Source organism: Polypterus senegalus, chromosome 5 (assembly GCF_016835505.1).
Source record: "Polypterus senegalus isolate Bchr_013 chromosome 5, ASM1683550v1, whole genome shotgun sequence".
NCBI lineage: Eukaryota > Metazoa > Chordata > Cladistia > Polypteriformes > Polypteridae > Polypterus > Polypterus senegalus.
In genome coordinates, this window is record NC_053158.1 from 42,538,426 (window position 1) to 42,557,145 (window position 18,720).

Below are 18,720 nucleotides of genomic sequence, written 5' to 3' on the forward strand. Positions count from 1 at the left end.
CGCAAGATTTTTATTTACACGCTTGGCTGTTTCACATTGGATTAAAAAAACATTAACAGTGTTGTCGTTCCCACAACCCCACCATGTTTAATTATAACAATTGACCTTTTAAATGTAGTGTACATGCTTGATGTAATTCATTGATGGTAGTAATTTACCTCCATATAAATTTAAGTTTGATCATATGGTCAAAAATTCACTATCAATTTAGGAACAGATTTCTGATTCTATAATGTTAAAAATATTGAGAAAAGTTGATTTTAACATGGTGTCTGTGTGTGTCAGTGGAAAATTAAAGTTGATTTTCATTTCTTAAAATTGCAGTTTTTATTGGAAGATAAAGATTTTTTTTTTACAGTTGATAGCTTCTGAAAAAAACTAACCTTTATTTATCAAACAAGTTGCATTGAGTTTGCCTTGTTATAGGCGCTAGGCTAATTGTTTTTGGCCCACTTTGGTCCAGCACTTATCTCCATATATTTCAAAAATGGTTTGACCTTTGTCCAATGATAACTGCAGTAGAAACTGTCTAAAATATAACCAGGATTATGAGGTCTGCTCCATTTAATGATGGGACCAGGCTTACTGCTTTGCAAATTTTGTGTACCAGAATAATGTAACGAGATACGTTATTTATTTAAATTTACATGCGTGACAACTGAATGCCTACACAAACTCCCAGAATTAAAGGAATTTATAAATAAAGATAGGTGACAGCTTGTTTGCCTGCCACAGCACATGCTGAATGATGAAGGGAAAGAAATGCACATACACACACACCTTGACGACGAGAGCAGAGGCTTTAAGCCACCTCTGTAGTAATCAATAATCAATCTATCCATGCAGCTTCTTTCCTTCATTTGACCCACGAGTTTAGCTTCAAATTTCAAAATTATTGAAGATATTAATTTCATTCCATTTCGTTTTCATTTTTACTGTATATTGGTGTACATAATAAATATCGTATAATTAATTAATTAATGTACTTTATTGTATATTCTTGCACAGTATATCGCTTCTATTGCATTGGTAAATGTGCCGTAAGGTGGAAGTGAAATTTACATGGATGTAGCGTATCACCATTCCATACTTTTCCTATTAAATTAATTTCACACTTGGGAGTAATTTATTTTTTGCCATAGGACCCATCAGATCCCAGCAATGCCACCGATTACAAGGAATTTCATGTTGAATGGACACGCTCCAGGTTGCTACGGCATTAGGGCACTTACACCGTATTAGGGCAGGAATTTGAAGGGTTCGCTCTTCTGCTGGGAGCTCGCGTTGCTGCTTGCACATGCGCCCCTGGTGCTACAAGTTTCCTATGAAACCGGAAAGACCGCCAGGAAGAAAAGACGCAGTCAGGTAGCTTTCACCAATCAGAGTGAAAATAATAATAACAATAACAGGCAAAGACAAACCAAATAAGAAACCCACAGGAAAACAGGAGAGTGCAGACGTTTTCCACTCTTTGAAGGTGAGTGCAGCGCATGCATTTGCAGCTATTCGCTACATCATAGCGTCGCTTAGAATTGAACAAGCAACGGAAATATTGCAAACGCGACAGATGGAAAGAGTCGGCGACCGCTAGCAGCCCCCCAAAATAAAAGAGTATTGTATCATTCTTCCCACGCTAAAGGCTCGTGTAAGTTCTTCATAGCGTCTGTTGGTTTATTTTGTTTTTAATGTGTATTTGCGGCAAATATCTCGGGGTACAATGTTGTGCCATTTTCAGTCAATAGGATGTGTTTTGTTGTAGGTGAAGTACATGAATTGTTGTGTGGAATTGTTGGCTTTATGCTGACGTACCAGTGCCCTTCTTTGAATATTTTGACCGAGATTCATAAAAATGCTCAAACAACAGAAAATATTAAAAAAGCAGACCTGTTAACAAAAGACTTAGCTCTGGTGTTCCAGTTTGTTACCCGATATCAGTAAGATGCTCATGTATAATAGATGCCGCTGTGGATATGTTTTCAAGGATTGGCCTTCCACATAATGAAACGAACGATGACGAGATAGGTAGATGTGATATACAAGTGACAGCAAGTACTGCGTACTTTCCAGAGTTGCTTTAAAACCTGTCATGATACGAAAGTATTACAACTATCTTTTGATCTTTAGTTGTTAGATGGCTGGTTGAGATAAGGCTCGCCATATTCGCACTGCTACTTAACTGTCTTACAGGATGCCTCTATACTTGTCACCACAATAATGACTCAAGTGCTAATTTTTTCATCTTGCGGTGCGACTTGCGTTGCAAAACATTTTGTAAACTATCAAAGGCCTCTGTAACCGAATGAAGTGAAGTTATTCATTACAAGGAGAGGAGAAGTTACAGCAGTCTGTCAAGAAACGGAATTAGGACAGTTAGGAAATTTTGTTAAATGAAGTATAATATGCTAATATTGACCGATTTGCCAAATGATTTTCTTTTAGACTACACATCCTCCATATTTGAAACTGATCCGTGGGTTTAGGATGTTAGGTGATTTGTTAATGGTTGCTGTGGATGATTGATCGGTTATTAGCAGTTCCTTTCTTTTCAAACTTTTATGTATGTTTTACTTGTTTAGTATAAGAAATAATGATATGAAATGAACTTTAGTTGACCCCAGGGGGAAATGTGGCCTTTTACATCAGCTCTTTAAATAAATCTAATCTCTCTCTCTCTTTGTTTATATATACTGTGTGTATATATATATATATATATATATATATATATATATATATACACACACATATATATATATATATATATATACACACACATATATATATATATATATATATATAGGGAGGCATGGTGGTGCAGTGTTAGCGCTGCTGAACTCGCAGTTAGGAGACCTGGGTTCGCTTCCCAGGTCCTCCCTGCGTGGAGTTTGCATGTTCTCTCTGTGTCTGTGTGGGTTTCCTCTGGTTGCTCTGGTTTCCTCCCACAGTCCAAAGACATGCAGGTTAGGTGGATTGGTGATTCTAAATTGGCCCTAGTTTGTGTGTGTCCTGTGGTGGGTTGGCACCCTGCCTGGGATTGGTTCCTGCCGTGTTGGCAGGGATTGGCTCCAGCAGACCCCTGTGACCCTGTGTTTGGATTCAGCGGGTTGGAAAATGGATGGATGGATATATATATATATATATATACCTGTGTATATATATATATATATATACCTGTATATATACACTCACCTAAAGGATTATTAGGAACACCTGTTCAATTTCTCATTAATGCAATTATCTAATCAACCAATCACATAACAGTTGCTTCAATGCATTTAGGGGTGTGGTCCTGGTCAAGACAATCTCCTGAACTCCAAACTTTTGAGCGTGGCATGGTTGTTGGTGCCAGACGGGCCGGTCTGAGTATTTCACAATCTGCTCAGTTACTGGCATTTTCACGCACAACCATTTCTAGGGTTTACAAAGAATGGTGTGAAAAGGGAAAAACATCCAGTATGCGGCAGTGCTGTGGGTGAAAATGCCTTGTTGATGCTAAAGGTCAGAGGAGAATGGGCCGACTGATTCAAGCTGATAGAAGAGCAACTTTCACTGAAATAACCACTCGTTACAACCGAGGTATGCAGCAAAGCATTTGTGAAGCCACAACACGCACAACCTTGAGGCGGATGGGCTACAACAGCAGAAGACCCCGCCGGGTACCACTCATCTCCACTACAAATAGGAAAAAGAGGCTACAATTTGCACGAGCTCACCAAAATTGGACAGTTGAAGACTGGAAAAATGTTGCCTGGTCTGATGAGTCTCGATTTCTGTTGAGACATTCAAATGGTAGAGTCAGAATTTGGCGTAAACAGAATGAGAACACGGATCCATCATGCCTTGTTACCACTGTGCAGGCTGGTGGTGGTGGTGTAATGGTGTGGGGGATGTTTTCATGGCACACTTTAGGCCCCTTAGTGCCAATTGGGCATCGTTTAAATGCCACAGGCTACCTGAGCATTTTCTGACCATGTCCATCCCTTCATGACCACCATGTACCCATCCTCTGATGGCTACTTCCAGAAGGATAATGCACCATGTCACAAAGCTCGAATCATTTCAAATTGGTTTCTTGAACATGACAATGAGTTCACTGTACTAAAATGGCCTCCACAGTCACCAGATCTCAACCCAATAGAGCATCTTTGGGTTGTGGTGGAACGGGAGCTTCGTGCCCTGGATGTGCATCCCACAAATCTCCATCAACTGCAAGATGCTATCCTATCAATATGGGCCAACATTTCTAAAGAATGCTTTCAGCACCTTGTTGAATGAATGCCACGTAGAATTAAGGCAGTTCTGAAGGCGAAAGGGGGTCAAACACCGTATTAGTATGGTGTTCCTAATAATCCTTTAGGTGAGTGTGTATATATATGTGTATATATATATATATATATATATATATATATATATATATATATATATATATATATATATATATATACATACAGTATATTGTTCAAAAAAATTAAAGGAACTCCTTTTAATCAGAGTATAGCATCAAGTTAGTGAAACTTCTGGGGTATTGATCTGGTCAGTGAAGTAGCAGAGGGGGTTGTTAATCAGTTTCAGCTGTTTTGGTGTTGTTGAAATTAACAACAGGTGCACTAGATGGGCAACAATGAGATGACCCCCAAAACAGGAATGTTTTAACAGGTGGAGGCCACTGCCATTTTTCCCTCCTCATCTTTTCTGACTGTTTTTTCACTAGTTTTGCATTTAGCTACGGTCAGTGTCACTACTGGTAGCATGAGGCGATACCTGGACCCTAAACAGGTTGCACAGATAGTCCAGCTACTCCAGGATGACACATCAACACGTACCATTTCCAGAAGGTTTGCTGTGTCTCCCAGCACAGTCGCAAGGGCATGGAGGAGATTCCAGGAGACAGGCAGTTACTCTAGGAGAACTGGACAGGGCCATAGAAGGTCCTTAACCCATCACCAGGACTGGTATCTGCTCCTTTGGGCAAGGAGGAGCAGGATGATAACTGCCAGAGCCCCACAAAATGACGTCCAGCAGACCACTGGTGTGAATGTCTCGGACCAAACAATCAGAAATATAGTTCATGAGGGTGGCCGGAGGGTCTGCCGTCCTCTAGTGGGCCCTGTGCTCACTGCCCGGCACCATGGAGCTCGATTGGCATTTGCCATAGAATACCAGAATTGGCAGGTCCAACACTGGTGCCCTGTGATTTTCACAGATGAGAGCAGGTTCACCCTGAGCACATGTAACAGACGTGAAAGGGTCTGGAGAAGCCATGGAGAATGCTATGCTACGTGTAACATCATTCAGCATAACTGGTTTGGTGGTGGGTCAGTGATGGTCTGAGGAGGCATATCCATGGAGGAAGGCACAGACCTCCACAGGCTAGACAATGGCACTTGGACTGCCATTAAGTATCAGGATTAAATCCTTGAACCCATTGTCAGACCATGTGCTAGTGCAGTGGGTCCTGGGTTCCTCCTGGTGCACGACAATGCCCGGCCTCATGTGGCGATAGTATGCAGGCAGTTCCTGGATGATGAAGGAATTGATACAAGTGACAGGCCCCCACGTTCACATGATCTGGATCCAATAAAACACCTCAGGGACATTATGTTTCAGTCAGGGTGCTCCTCAGACTTTCCAGGAGCTCAGTGATGCCCTGGTCCAGATCTGGGAGGAGATTCCCCAGGACACTATCCGTCGTCTCATTTGGGGCATGGCCCAACGTTGTCAGTCATGCATACAAGTACATGGGGGCCATACAAACTACTGACTACGATTTGGAGTTGCTGCAATGAAATTTTGGCAAAATGGACTAGCCTGCCGCATCATTTTTTCACTTTGATTTTCGGTGTGTCTTTGAATTCTGTCCTCTGTAGGTTAATAATCTTCATTTCCATCAAATGATGTGCCATCCTTCCATTCCTAACACATTACCCAAACCATATCAGTATAGATTTCCAGCAGGAATTTTTTTCCCTTTGAGATCTGATTTGTTTTCCAAGTGTTCCTTTAATTTTTTTGAGCATTATATATATTTATTTATTTTTGTATTGTTATTTCTGAGACATATTGTTGTAGTAGTAATATTATACTATATTATACTTACAAACTGTTAACATGAATATTTTTTGAATAATAATTTAAAAAATGTCCTTGCTATTTAATTTGGCCTTTAAACAACTGTATATGAAATTATAATTGCTTTCTCAATTTTAAAATAAAAAAAAATTTAATAGAATTTTAAATTTGGCAAGCAATATCTAATGGCCGATCCATCAAATAATTACTGAATTTACTCTGTCCTGTGTAAATAGGCTTTTCAGTTTTAGCTTAATTCTCCATATACCTTTGAAGGCTTGAGCCCCAGGTTTGATTTATTGCTGGAAGGCTTTCTTTGAGAATTTGAATGTTCTTACTGTGTTTACCAAAGTCTTTTCTTTCCTTCTCACAATTCAAAGACATCAAACGTGTCTTGTTTAATCTATTGTAATTTACACTTTAAGCTTTACTCTGAAAGGTTATTTTTATAATCAGTATGATTTTTTTTTTGAAAGGTATGTCAATATGAAAATGAAATACTAGATCTACCTGTTTAGAATAAATAAAATTTAACAAAAAAATTTGCAATCCAGCATAATATACTTTAGGGTTGATGGTGGCCAGATCTTGTCCTAGCAGTATTAGACACAACACTAAATAGCCTTTATAATACCTTTATAGAATCACTAGTCCATTGCTGGGCCCCTCACATTTGAACACAATGGCCAGATATGAATTATCATTTACTCTTAATACATTTTGGGACATGGAATTAAAACAGGTGTACCAAGGAAAATAAAAAAAAAATAATAAAAAAAGGCCACACAAGCATGTGGAAAATATACAAACTCTGCTCAGACAATGACCGTGTGTATAGCCCAGGACAAAATTTTCATCTTTCAAAAAAGAATGAGAATAGACACATAATATAGTTAATTAGATTACGTAGATTATTTATAAAACCACATTTAAAACAACAGAGGTTGCACCAAAGTGCTGTACAAAAAGCATTAAAATAAACACAATACAAGCAATCGTGCAAAATCAGATTAATAAAACAACCAATTGTAACATCCACCACAATCCCATCATGCACAATGAAAGACAAGTAGGTCTTAAGCCAACTTTTAAAAACCTCGATCGAGGATGAAGACCTGATGTGCAGAGATAAAAACCCTATTAAGAAGAATTAATTAAAAAATGAAACCCATTAAGCTACTAATTTGTAAACTACGCTTTTCCAAGCATTTTATCATGTTCAGGTCACTCAGTGGAAATACAGTGCAGTTTAGTGTTCACTTTTTAGTTTTTATTTTTAGATTTGTTAAGAGATAGGCCCCTGGAAACAGATAACATAGAGCAAATGTGTTTAATGTTTCTCTCGCATTCCTATTTTTTATTTTTAGTTTTCATCAATGATGTGATTATGCATCTATGCTGTTGCTAAAAACAAATCTTTTGGAAAATGTGAACTAATGATATGTTTTCCCTTTTTTGCAGCTGAACTGATTTAATAAAGAATAATTGAATTTTGCAATTTTTTCAGTGTCAATATTTCATTGATAAACTGAGGTCAAATTTGTGGATTTTTTAATTTTTTTGCATTTGTTGCTCCTGGCCTTGATATATGCATCTCTGCAGAAATGCTAATGTTTTCTGGGTTTATCTGTGGTGTTATAAATTCAATGTATTTATTGATAATTATGCAGTAATAGGCATTCCAACAGATGGCACACTGCAAATGTTGGATCTGCTGCAGCAGTCATTTCTACTCTTAATACTCTGTCCATATTTAAGTTGAGCATTTTGCTTCATTTTGGTTTTTGTTATTTTACAGCAAATGAAGAGCTTATTATGAAATATGTATTTGGAAAGCAGTGACCTATTAAAATCAAGTACTCAAGTACCTTGCAGATTAGGACAGTCTCTCCACCTACAGCTGACAGTGTACATGAAAGCTAATTTGTACTGAATATAGAATTTGCAAACTGACATCATCGAAAGAGGAAGATGAAAAGGAAGAAATCGCAATAGAAGTCAAAGTTGGCTTCAGTTTTTTTAATCCATATTGGTAAAACTTTGTTTCTGTGTTAGGTTTAATAAATGTCTGTGAGCAATAAAAAAGATGTTTGTCTTTAAAATAAAGTGGTCAGAAAATATCACAGAATTTGTTTTTCCCTAAGGCTTGATTAGAAGGGAGCTTTTAGCAGTATTTGAGAATGAAATAGTGTTCTGCACATTTTCCTTATGTTGGCAAATGAAATTGTTTATTGAGAAAATGACAAGTTAATGCTGCACTTGTACCTCATGACAATGTATGTAAATGTAGGCCCAGGAGCTTTAAATTCAGTGGTACCTATTTTGTATTTATAGTTAGCATTTCTTGTCCCTAAATGTAGTACTTTTCACTTTTGTTCATTTCACTGACTTTTTTCAAATATTTACCCAGCTTTAAACATTTTAAATTATTTTTGCAGCCTCCTTAGTATTCAGAGACTCTGATTATAATATCATCTGTAAATTTTGTATGGTTCAAAGCTATATCAAAATAGTTTTCATCACATACACTAGGTTTAAAACATAAAAGAAAGCTGCCTTCTGTCAGGACTAGGCTATTAAGAATTAGTTTGTTGTGTGAAAGGATTTTTACCAAGGAGATGTAGCATTTTATTTTCAGTTCATTAGCAAAATGTTTTATGTTAAGAGTTAGTAAATGTGCAGCCTGTAGCACAGAGTTTAATCCTGTCGCAAAAGCTAATTTTTAGGATAACCAGATATTAGTAATAGTATTGTTACAGTATGTGTCCAAAGTACCATGAAGTTCTTAGTAGCAGAAATCCAGTAGTAACATCATTACACTGGTCTAGTCCTAGTTCCTTTCTGACTTTGTTTGTCTTTACCTTATTATGCTGTTATCTGGGGCATTTGCTGTTAACTGATACAACAAAATCCTGTAAACTTGTTTTATGAAGGTAAGCTCCTAATTATAATTATGTACAAGTAAGAAATAGACAGTAGTTCCGTGAATATGCTAAAAACTGTGTTGGCTCTTAAAATGTAAGTAAAAGTGGGTTACTTGAAAAGTCCCCTTCAACTTTCTTGATAGTGTTTTTCACAAAAGAGGGACTTTTCATGATTACTGTCTGTGGAAAGCAACCTTAAAAATATGTAGTGAATGTCAAAAATCAAAACCTAAATTTCTGCTTTTTTAATGTAAGGGCTAAAATCAAGAAAGATAATACTACACATTTTCTAGTAAGATCTTGTAAGCAACATGATTTAAGTGAAAAAAAGAAGAGGTAGAAGACGATACATAATTATACAAAATATTTACTTCTTCCCTGGAATGCTATGAATAACCAAAAGATTGTGTGAGCAGGTGCATTCATATCCTGACCGATATTTACCATTACATGTATTTGGGTTTTTAAATGTTTGAGAATATAAGCATGAAAAAGTACCTTCATGAAGTTCTGTTGACCTAATTGCACACTTCTGATACACTGATAGGAGACTTTAATTAAATAATTTTTTAAGTTGTTTATTTCAAAATAAAATAAATATTGCAGAATAATAGAAGCTTAAACTTTTTTGTGTACTTGTAATAGACGTTCAAGTAGAATAAAGCCTAATCAGGTTAAATGAGTCACATAAAATTCCAGTTTTGATATTCTTGGAGTATTAGTCTTATTTGGGTATTCTCAATAAAGTTGTGTCTCCCTGCTCTTGAAACTATATACAGTGATCCCTCGCTATATCATGCTTCGACTTTCGCGGCTTCACTCTATCGCGGATTTTAAATGTAAGTACAGTATATCTAAATATATATCACAGATTTTTCGCTGGTTCGCGGATTTCTGCGGACAATGGGTCTTTTAATTTATGCTACATGTTTCCTCAGTTGGTTTGCCCAGTTGATTTCATACAAGGGACGCTATTGGCAGATGGCTGAGAAGCTACCCAATCAGAACATGAATTACATATTAAATAAAACTCCTCGATATACGATGTGCTTCCCGCTCGGTGCTTGATTGTTTGCTTTTCTTTGTCTCTCTCACTCTCTCTGCCTGACGGAGGGGGTGTGAGCAGAGGGGCTGTTTGCCTAGGGGATACGGACGCTCCTCTAAAAAATGCCGCTTTATCGCGGTGCTTCGTCATACTTAAAAGCACGTATTGATTTTTTGATTGTTTGCTTTTCTCTCGCTCTCTCTCTGACATTCTCTGCTCCTGACACACATTTTTGAAGAGGAGGATATGTTTGCATTCTTTTAATTGTGAGAAAGAACTGTCATCTCTGTCTTGTCATGGAGCACAGTTTAAACTTTTGACTAAAGGGTGTTATTTCATGTCAAGATGGCTCTAATAATGTTAACAGTGTGGGAGAGTTTATAAGGGCTTAAAATATATAAAAATAACCATACAAACATATGGTTTCTACTTCGCGGATTTTCATCTATCGCGGGGGGTTCTGGAACGCAACCCCCGCGATCGAGGAGGGATTACTGTAGTATAGTTTGGTGTGGTATCACATCCTACTCCTCTGTATGTCTTTTTGTATTTCCTTTATGGGCATTAACGGCTGGCTACCAGAAAGTTGTTGTCATTTTATGTACCACTGGTCTGATTTATCTACATTTCTCATCTGGTTTGATATAAGAAGAACCCAGTATTTAGAAAAAAAAATGAAAATATATGGCATACAGGAAGTCATTTAAAATTGTTCAGGTGAAATTGTGCCTTGTTTGGAATGAGCTGGATAGAAACATATTTGGGAAAATTAACTGGAGTAATGAGCAATTAGAGGATAATTGCTTGTGTTGTATTTGTGTGTGTGTGTGTGTGTGTGTGTTTTTGTTCTGTTCCTCTTGAAAACTTTTCCAGAGACTCAGGTCCCTGCTGTCCCAGCAGAGCTCCATGCCAAACTTTTGTCTCCTGCTGCCTCTCCTCAGCCTTATTTGGGAGCCCCCTCTGAACATCAGGTTACTCTAGGTACTCCATAAAAATTGCTCAGCTGAGTAGACCCCTTTATCCCATGCTCCCCCCCACCCCGAGTGTCAGCCCTATGCTTCTCCGAGGAGCTCTTCTGGCTACCTCCTTCCTTCTTTCAGCACCCCGGCTCCTTTGTGATGCTGCCCTTCTTTTTGTTTTGTTTTGTTTTGTTTTGTTTTGTGTTCAACCACCAATCTCTCCATCTGACCTTTTCCTTTTCTTTTCGTCTGTCTCTTTCTCTGTCATTTTCTATCTATGGTTCAGGCTCCTTTATATCCTGCCTGTGTTACTGGATGCAGGTGTGATAAGCATGAATGAGACACTTGACTGATCCGCCTGTCTCTGCACGTGTGTGTGCAATCAGCCAATTAACCCCAATCGCCAGAGTGAAATGCACTTGCGCACACCCGCTCCCAGTTGAAGCCTGCAGTTCATGGAACATGATTGTTTGGATAGGAACATAAGAAGTGAGACATAAGATGAGACCATTCAGTCCTTGAAGCTTGGCTGGTTAACTAATAGCTAAGCTGTCCCAATATATCATCCAGATGTTTTACTGCATAACCGTTTCCACTTCCCAGTGCAAAATACAGTAATGGAAGTAAACTCCTTAGAGAGGAAAATATATCAAAAGTCTTTTAGTATTCAACACTATAGCAAGTCTTTTTCTTAATTTCCTATAAAAGTAAATTACACACAGACACACTTTTCTAAAAACGTACAGTTAAACAGATAAAGCGTTAAGACCAGTTGAAATTAAAGCCTGAACCTGAACATTCTTAATGTAGTTTATTACATTTGCCTTTATCAATATTATTCCTTGCCCAGATATACAGCTAGTAGGGTGCCTCATAGCTGCAGGATTCTATGTTTAAATTCAGTCCCGGTCGCTGTGTGTGTGGAGTTAGATTTTTTTCTCTGTATCTGTGTGCACTTTTCTCCAACTATTTTTCACCCCACATTAAAGAGGTACATGTGATAGATTAATTGGAGACTTTAAAATGGTCCTCTATTAATGTTCTGAGATGGACTGCCACTCCACCCAGATTTGGTTCCCAACTTATATTTGATGCTGCTTGGAACTGCTGTATCACCTCAACCGTGACTTATGAAAAGTGAAAGCAGATGATGTTTTCATTGATAGAAACTGATAATTATAAGAGCAAATATTCAAATATTTAGCATTGCATTATAAGCTGTGCACAAATTCTAACATACAGTATATCTATCAAAGAAAACTAATTAAGAAATACTACACTGTGTAGTAATAAAAGTAAACCTAACTGTCCTCTGAATAGTTTTTTTATGATGAGGCAGATGTCAAGCTTGGCCGAACACTGAAGCTCAGTTTCGTTAAGTGGATGATAGCCATTTCATGCTGCAAAATCTTTTTAATCACTCTTTGGGAAAATGGACTTTGGCAGGTTGATAGTGTTTTTGAGATACATTTTGTTATCAGATCACCTTTCTGTTTCTTCCAAACATCTGTCAATTTTCAGAACTGTTTTTCAATGAAAGAGTCACCGATAGCTCATCAAGGCAACACTGAGTTCAGTGCCAGAATTTTCCATGTAGGAACATTATCATACACCACAGAAAGTAATAGTGAATTTAAATTACTAGAGAAAACCAATATGAAGAGAAAGAGTACAAACATCTCCTAAAACATTCTCTGCTGTATATAGGAAAATGGGTATGTGAGGCATTCCCTTATCCTAATAATAATATGGGATTGGATTTAATGCACATAGCTAACTCTGGTTTGCCACTTTGTGAACAAAAGCAAATGTTCTAATCTACTTATGCAATGGTTCCCCGGGCCACATTACATTTTCCTGTCTTCTAAATATGGAAGTAATCTGACATGCTGAATTCAGAGTGCAATTGTTCATCTGTCACTTTTTCAGACTCTTTAAATTCAGACTTTTTTTAAATTGCAAGGTGCTGGTGTGTATTTCAAATCTAACAGGAGAAGGCAGCAAACAGCCCTGGTTGAAACTCATGTTCATTGCAACGCACATAGCAAAATAACACATTCATACATAGAACCAGCTTAATATCAATAGCCCAAGTCTCTGTCTTTAATTCAACACAGGTCTTGTTGTATATTCCTGTTAAAATACCAGCTACAATAACTAGACAGCTGTTACTATTAAAATTATCAGAGAAAGTACTCTTGCTGAATAGAATTGTAACACATTTGCTCAGATTGAACCTTCAATACTTTACCCAGACTTTCTGTTATTTTCATTCTCTTGTCAATACTGTATACTTATTCAAAAATGGAATGAATTGGTATATTGTTTCTATTGAAATGATTACTCTGCCCTTGCAAGTATTCTCTCTGCCCATTGGTATTTCTGTGCTTGCTGGCTGTAAACTCTTGGCATTTACTTACATTGTTTTAATGTAATAGTTCTAACTGTTAAATAAATGTGCTGAAATATTTAGATAGTTATCAGGTAATGTCAGAACATTAGATCATCCTGAAATATATGATGATTTTAAATGCATCTGATTAGCACATACTGTACATAGCAAGGCATGAATGGCTTTTTTGTCTATATATTATAGTTAGAAATTAGAGGGGACAAAAAAGACTCGAAATTTTCAACAGTAAACTAATAATAATAATGAACAACATGCTTTTTTAGTAAGATCAACTTAATCTTTTTTAAATATTTGGACATTCTGGATAGATAAAAACTAATAGTTTGTGGGTAATTGTTTATGCCAAGTTTAACACTATGCGGTTTCCTTTTAATGCAGAAGTTAATGTTAAAGAAGTAAATGCGTGCAGTGTTGCTCTGTCATCTGCATGGAAAGTATCATGCTTGCAGACAGGGTAGCAGTGGTGCCTTGAAGACTTTTGAACCCGGTTTCATTTGTGTTCACTTTAAAATACATGTACTTGTGTTGATGTGGTTTTCTTCTATGGAATTTTGTTGTTAGGTTAATTGGTGACTCAAAATGTGTCTTTGTTGTGCTTTGCAGCGGACTGGTGTCATGTACAGGCTTGGCTCCTGACTTTGCAAAGTTAAACTCCAATAATTCCATAACTTTGATTAATACAGATGGATTATTTGATTGAGTTATGTCCCCTTATGGGGCTCACTTCATGTAGTGCCTTTCACAGTCATTTTCATTTTTGGGCACATGCTTTCAGTTGCATTTGTGTTTTGTAGTTTTACAAAGGACTTTGATTTGTGAAAGGCTTATTTTTTCTTATAAGTTTGGTTTTGATTACAGTAATCCCTCGCTATATCGCGCTTCGACTTTCGCGGCTTCACTCTATTGCAGATTTTATATGTAAGCATATCTAAATATATAATGCAGATTTTTCACTGCTTCGCGGGTTTTTGCGGACAATGGGTCTTTTACTTCTGATACATGCTTCCTCAGTTGGTTTACCCAGTTGATTTCATACAAGGGACGCTATTGGTGGATGGCTGAGAAGCTACCCAATCAGAGCACGCAGTTAAGTTCCTGTGTGCTGATTGGCACAGCAACGGAGTGCCGAATTCGATTCCGCTGCATTAACCAGGAAGTCTCGTCTCGCTCATTCAGCATCAACGTGTTTCGCTGTGTAAAGAGTTAACTTTTGTGCTCTTTTGTGTTTATCTTTGTGCATAGTCAAGCCCTTTGTTATGTCTCCAAAACAATCTGCTCCTGCTACTGTTTCAGGGGCCGTGCCCAGGCACCAATGGAAGATGCTAACGATTGCTGAAAAGGTAAAAGTTTTGGGTATGTTGAAGGAAGGGAAAAGCTACACCGCTGCAGCACGGCATTATGGCATCAATGAGCCCACGATTCTTTTTATTTAAAAAGGAGGAAAAGAATATAAGATCTACGGCCACAGTGTCCTTTAACCAGGGCACAAAACGAGTTGAAAGTGGATGTAATAAGGCGGTAGTCCGTATGGAATCTGCTTTAGGGATTTGGATTGAAGACTGCCGGAAGAAGAACAACGGCGGTGCTACATAATCACCTGAAGAGGCTCCTTTAGAAAAGCTGTAACGCTCTCCTTTGTTGTGTAGTAAAGTTAAACTCATTGTTATCAGACAAGTCGTCGTGTCATTGTTGGTGATTAACCATAATTAATTTTCTACATACAGTACTTATTACATGTACATACATTTAGTGTCACTGTACACACATTTTACTGTATACAAGTTTTCTTGCATTGTAGGTATTTATTGCTGGTGGCTTGTCTGTCGTAATGGCTGTAACATACGTGATATCGGAGATGCTTGATATCTTTAAAATAATATTTAGGTTTTACTGTATATAAACAGAGTGTTTACATATATAATTTCAACAAATCATACTTAATATCTAAGTGAATACAAAGGTTTTATGCTGTATAACTGTGCGGGAAATGTTTATAATAGTGTGGGAGAGTTTATAAGGGCTTAAAATATATAAAAATAACCATATGAACATATGGTTTTTACTTCACGGATTTTAACCTTTCGCGAGGGGTTCTGGAACGCAACCCCCGCGATCGAGGAGGGATTACTGTATTGTCATTTTTTTCAAATAGTCCAATAATCAACATTGTATTTTCAAAATATCCAGCACCTGTTTGTTTATTTAGAAATTGTAGTGCTTCCATAAGGATTTTTAATTTATAGGACATCTTATTTGTATGGTTATTATTGTCATGTGTACAGAGTACAGTTTAATTCTTACTTGTATGGGCTATTCAACATACAATACATTGCCACTCTCTAGTAAGGATAACTGCAATAACTCAAAGCTTTTGTCATCCTTAACTGAAATAACTCAGAACGAAATAATCATTAACAGATATATTATTTAAAATATCAAAGGCTGTAGACTCCAGTTTAATAGTAATCTAGGCTGTATTTAAGGAGAAGTTTGCATGTTTTCCCCATTTCTGAAAAAACATTATATCAACTGTCCATCATAAATTGGCCTGGTGTGAGCATATGAGTCTTAATGAATGTATGTTCAGTCCTGCTTCCTTTTCAGGGTGTGGGTACTAACTCACCATGAACTTGTACTGGATCAGGATTTGAAAGCCAGATGGAGAGGTCTAGTTAGTTTCATTTAGTGTACTAAACTATAACATGTAGTATTAGATTTTGCTGCCTAGAAAGGATTTTCTTTCCAGTGAGTGAATTTATCTTTAACCATTCAAATAAAACCACTATGTAATTACCAAGTTATTTTTGAGGGCTGTAGTGTCTTTTGCTTTCTGAAACAATAATTTACTGATCCAACCATTTTGCGAATTTGTGGTGTTCGTATGGTAAAAGGTGGTATATACATTAAACTATTTGTTTTGTTATCCTTTTAAATCTCAGATATGTGCAGGTTAACATGATTTATGGTTCTAAGATAACCTTCTTTGGGGTAATGCAAGTTTATTAAGGTTTATATATATATATAGTGGGAAATAAAATATGACAGCCAGTCAGATATAGTTTTTCGGGAACCGCCCCGTATAATATCCAATGGACATGTCAAAATAGATGGTGAAACAAGCAGGTTTAATGAAAACATTTGACAAATTCATAACGTAAAACGGGGGGTATTTATACAGAAACAGAAATGGCTCAAGGAAATTAAAGGAGGGAAATGACGTCTTGTTTCTGACTTCTGAGTGACGTCATCATCGAGGAAAATGCTCTTTGGCCATTTTGGCTTTGCAATAGGCTACATTTATTTTTCTTCCTTGCTTCTGCGGAGAAAGAAAGAGAAAGGTCAGTACCCTTTTATTATCCCTCCATCTCTCGACTGTCTACTCGCCGTGGGTTTTGTTGACTGTCTTCTAATCGCACGTATGTGACAATATATACTTTATTGAAGTTTGGTTCCTGCCTAGCAATAATGTGGCATTATTAACCAGAGTATGTACAATACAATACAGTTTATTTTTGTATAGCCCAAAATCACACAGGAAGTGCTGCAATGGGCTTTAACAGGCCCTGCCTCTTGACAGCCCCCCCAGCCTTGACTGTCTGAGAAGACAAGGAAAAACTCCCAAAAAAAAACCTTGTAGGGAAATATGGAAGAAACCTTGGGAAAGGCAGTTCAAAGAGAGACCCCTTTCCAGGTAGGTTGGGCGTGCAGTGGGTGTCAAAAGAAGGATGTCAATACAATACAATACACAGAACAGAACAAATCCTTAATACAACATTATAATAAAAATTTTAGAAGTACGGAGCAGAATTTAACAGTAGATGATATCGCATAATAAGATTTGGATATTTTTAGAGTCCTGGAGACCTCATCCATCAAGCTGCCTCCCCATTTGGCCATTCCACGGCTGAAACGTTGCTCGGCCAGCCAATCCGATGAAAGGACCCCTTTTTCCCATGATTCCTGAGATCCTCCATCAGGGATGACTTTACCATAGGCAAGCAGACAACTTGGCAGGTGGGCCGTGGCACCAGTTGCCACATTTGAGTACCGAGAACAGAAACAGAATAGGTGAGGGTTAGTAACAAATTATAACAATCATGTTACTTATGTTTCAGTGCTAATGTCTAACAACAGAGATGCAGTATGTACAGTTAATCAGCAGCTCTAGTCAGAATATTCTAAACTGAAGTAGTGAGTCTTCAGCCGAAATTTAAAGGCTGGGACCGAAGGGGCATCTCTTATAGAAGCAGGAAGACCATTCCACAGTTTAGGGGCCCTGTAACTAAAAGCTCGACTTCCCACTGTTATTTTATTAATCCTTGAAATCATAAGCAGACCGGCATCTTGAGATCTTAATGTGCGCTCTGGTTTGTAAGTCATGATAAGTTCAGACAAATAAGCCGGACCTTGACCATCTAATGCTTTATATGTTAAAAGGAGGATTTTGAAATCCGCCCTAAACTTAACCGGGAGCCAGTGTAAGGATTTAAGAGCTGGAGTTATGTGTTCATATTTTCTTGTTCTTGTAATAATTCAAGCAGCCGCATTTTGGATTAACTGGAGGCTGTATAGAGAACAGTTTGAACAGCCAGTGAACACCGCATTGCAGTAGTCAATCCTACTAGAGGTAAATGCATGAATTAATTTCTCAGAATCCTGTTTATTTAGAATTCGCCTTAATTTCCTAACATTTTAAGATGGAAGAAACATGTTTTGGACAACTTTGTAATTATGTGCTTTAAATGACATGCCAGAATCAAAGATAACTCCTAGATTGCTGGCTGATAGAGTAAAATTAATTGGGATTTCAACTGAGTTAAATGATGACAAAATATTGCTGTGATCAGCGTCATTCTCTTCAACAATTAACATCTCTGTTTTATCTGTATTTAAAGACAAATAGTTCTCATTCATCCACTCCTTTAATTCACTAACACAACTAATTAAAGACAACATCGGAGAAACTTCATTTGATTTAAATGAAAGGTATAACTGGGTGTCATCTGCATACGAGTGAAAATTAACATTATGTTTCCTAATGAGAGATCCCAGTGGAAGCATGTAAAGTGAAAACAGTAAAGGTCCCAGTACTGAGCCCTGCGGGACACCATGTTGAACTTCTGTGTATAATGATGGAGTACTGTCTGCACATTTCTCTACATATTGGAATAGATTTGATAAATAAGTAATAAACCAAGCGAGCATGGGGCTCTTATTGTATTATTGATGTGCTACAGTCTGTGTCCTAGAAATCATCTTTTAAACAATTTAATAGTTGATTCAGCCCCATAATTCAAAACTTGAACAAAAGCT

At 37.3% G+C, this 18,720-nt stretch overlaps 1 protein-coding gene across 2 annotated transcripts in view; it reads left to right on the plus strand.

The window, feature by feature from the left end:
- Nucleotides 1-1,275: 1,275 nt before the first annotated feature.
- Nucleotides 1,276-18,720, plus strand: part of LOC120530241 (syndecan binding protein (syntenin)) — a 56,808-nt gene continuing 39,363 nt past the window's right edge. The window contains exon 1 of one of the 2 annotated variants that reach the window (XM_039754553.1): nt 1,276-1,477. The gene's annotated coding sequence lies outside the window, so the exon portion shown is untranslated. The other variant, XM_039754554.1, reaches the window with a different exon arrangement.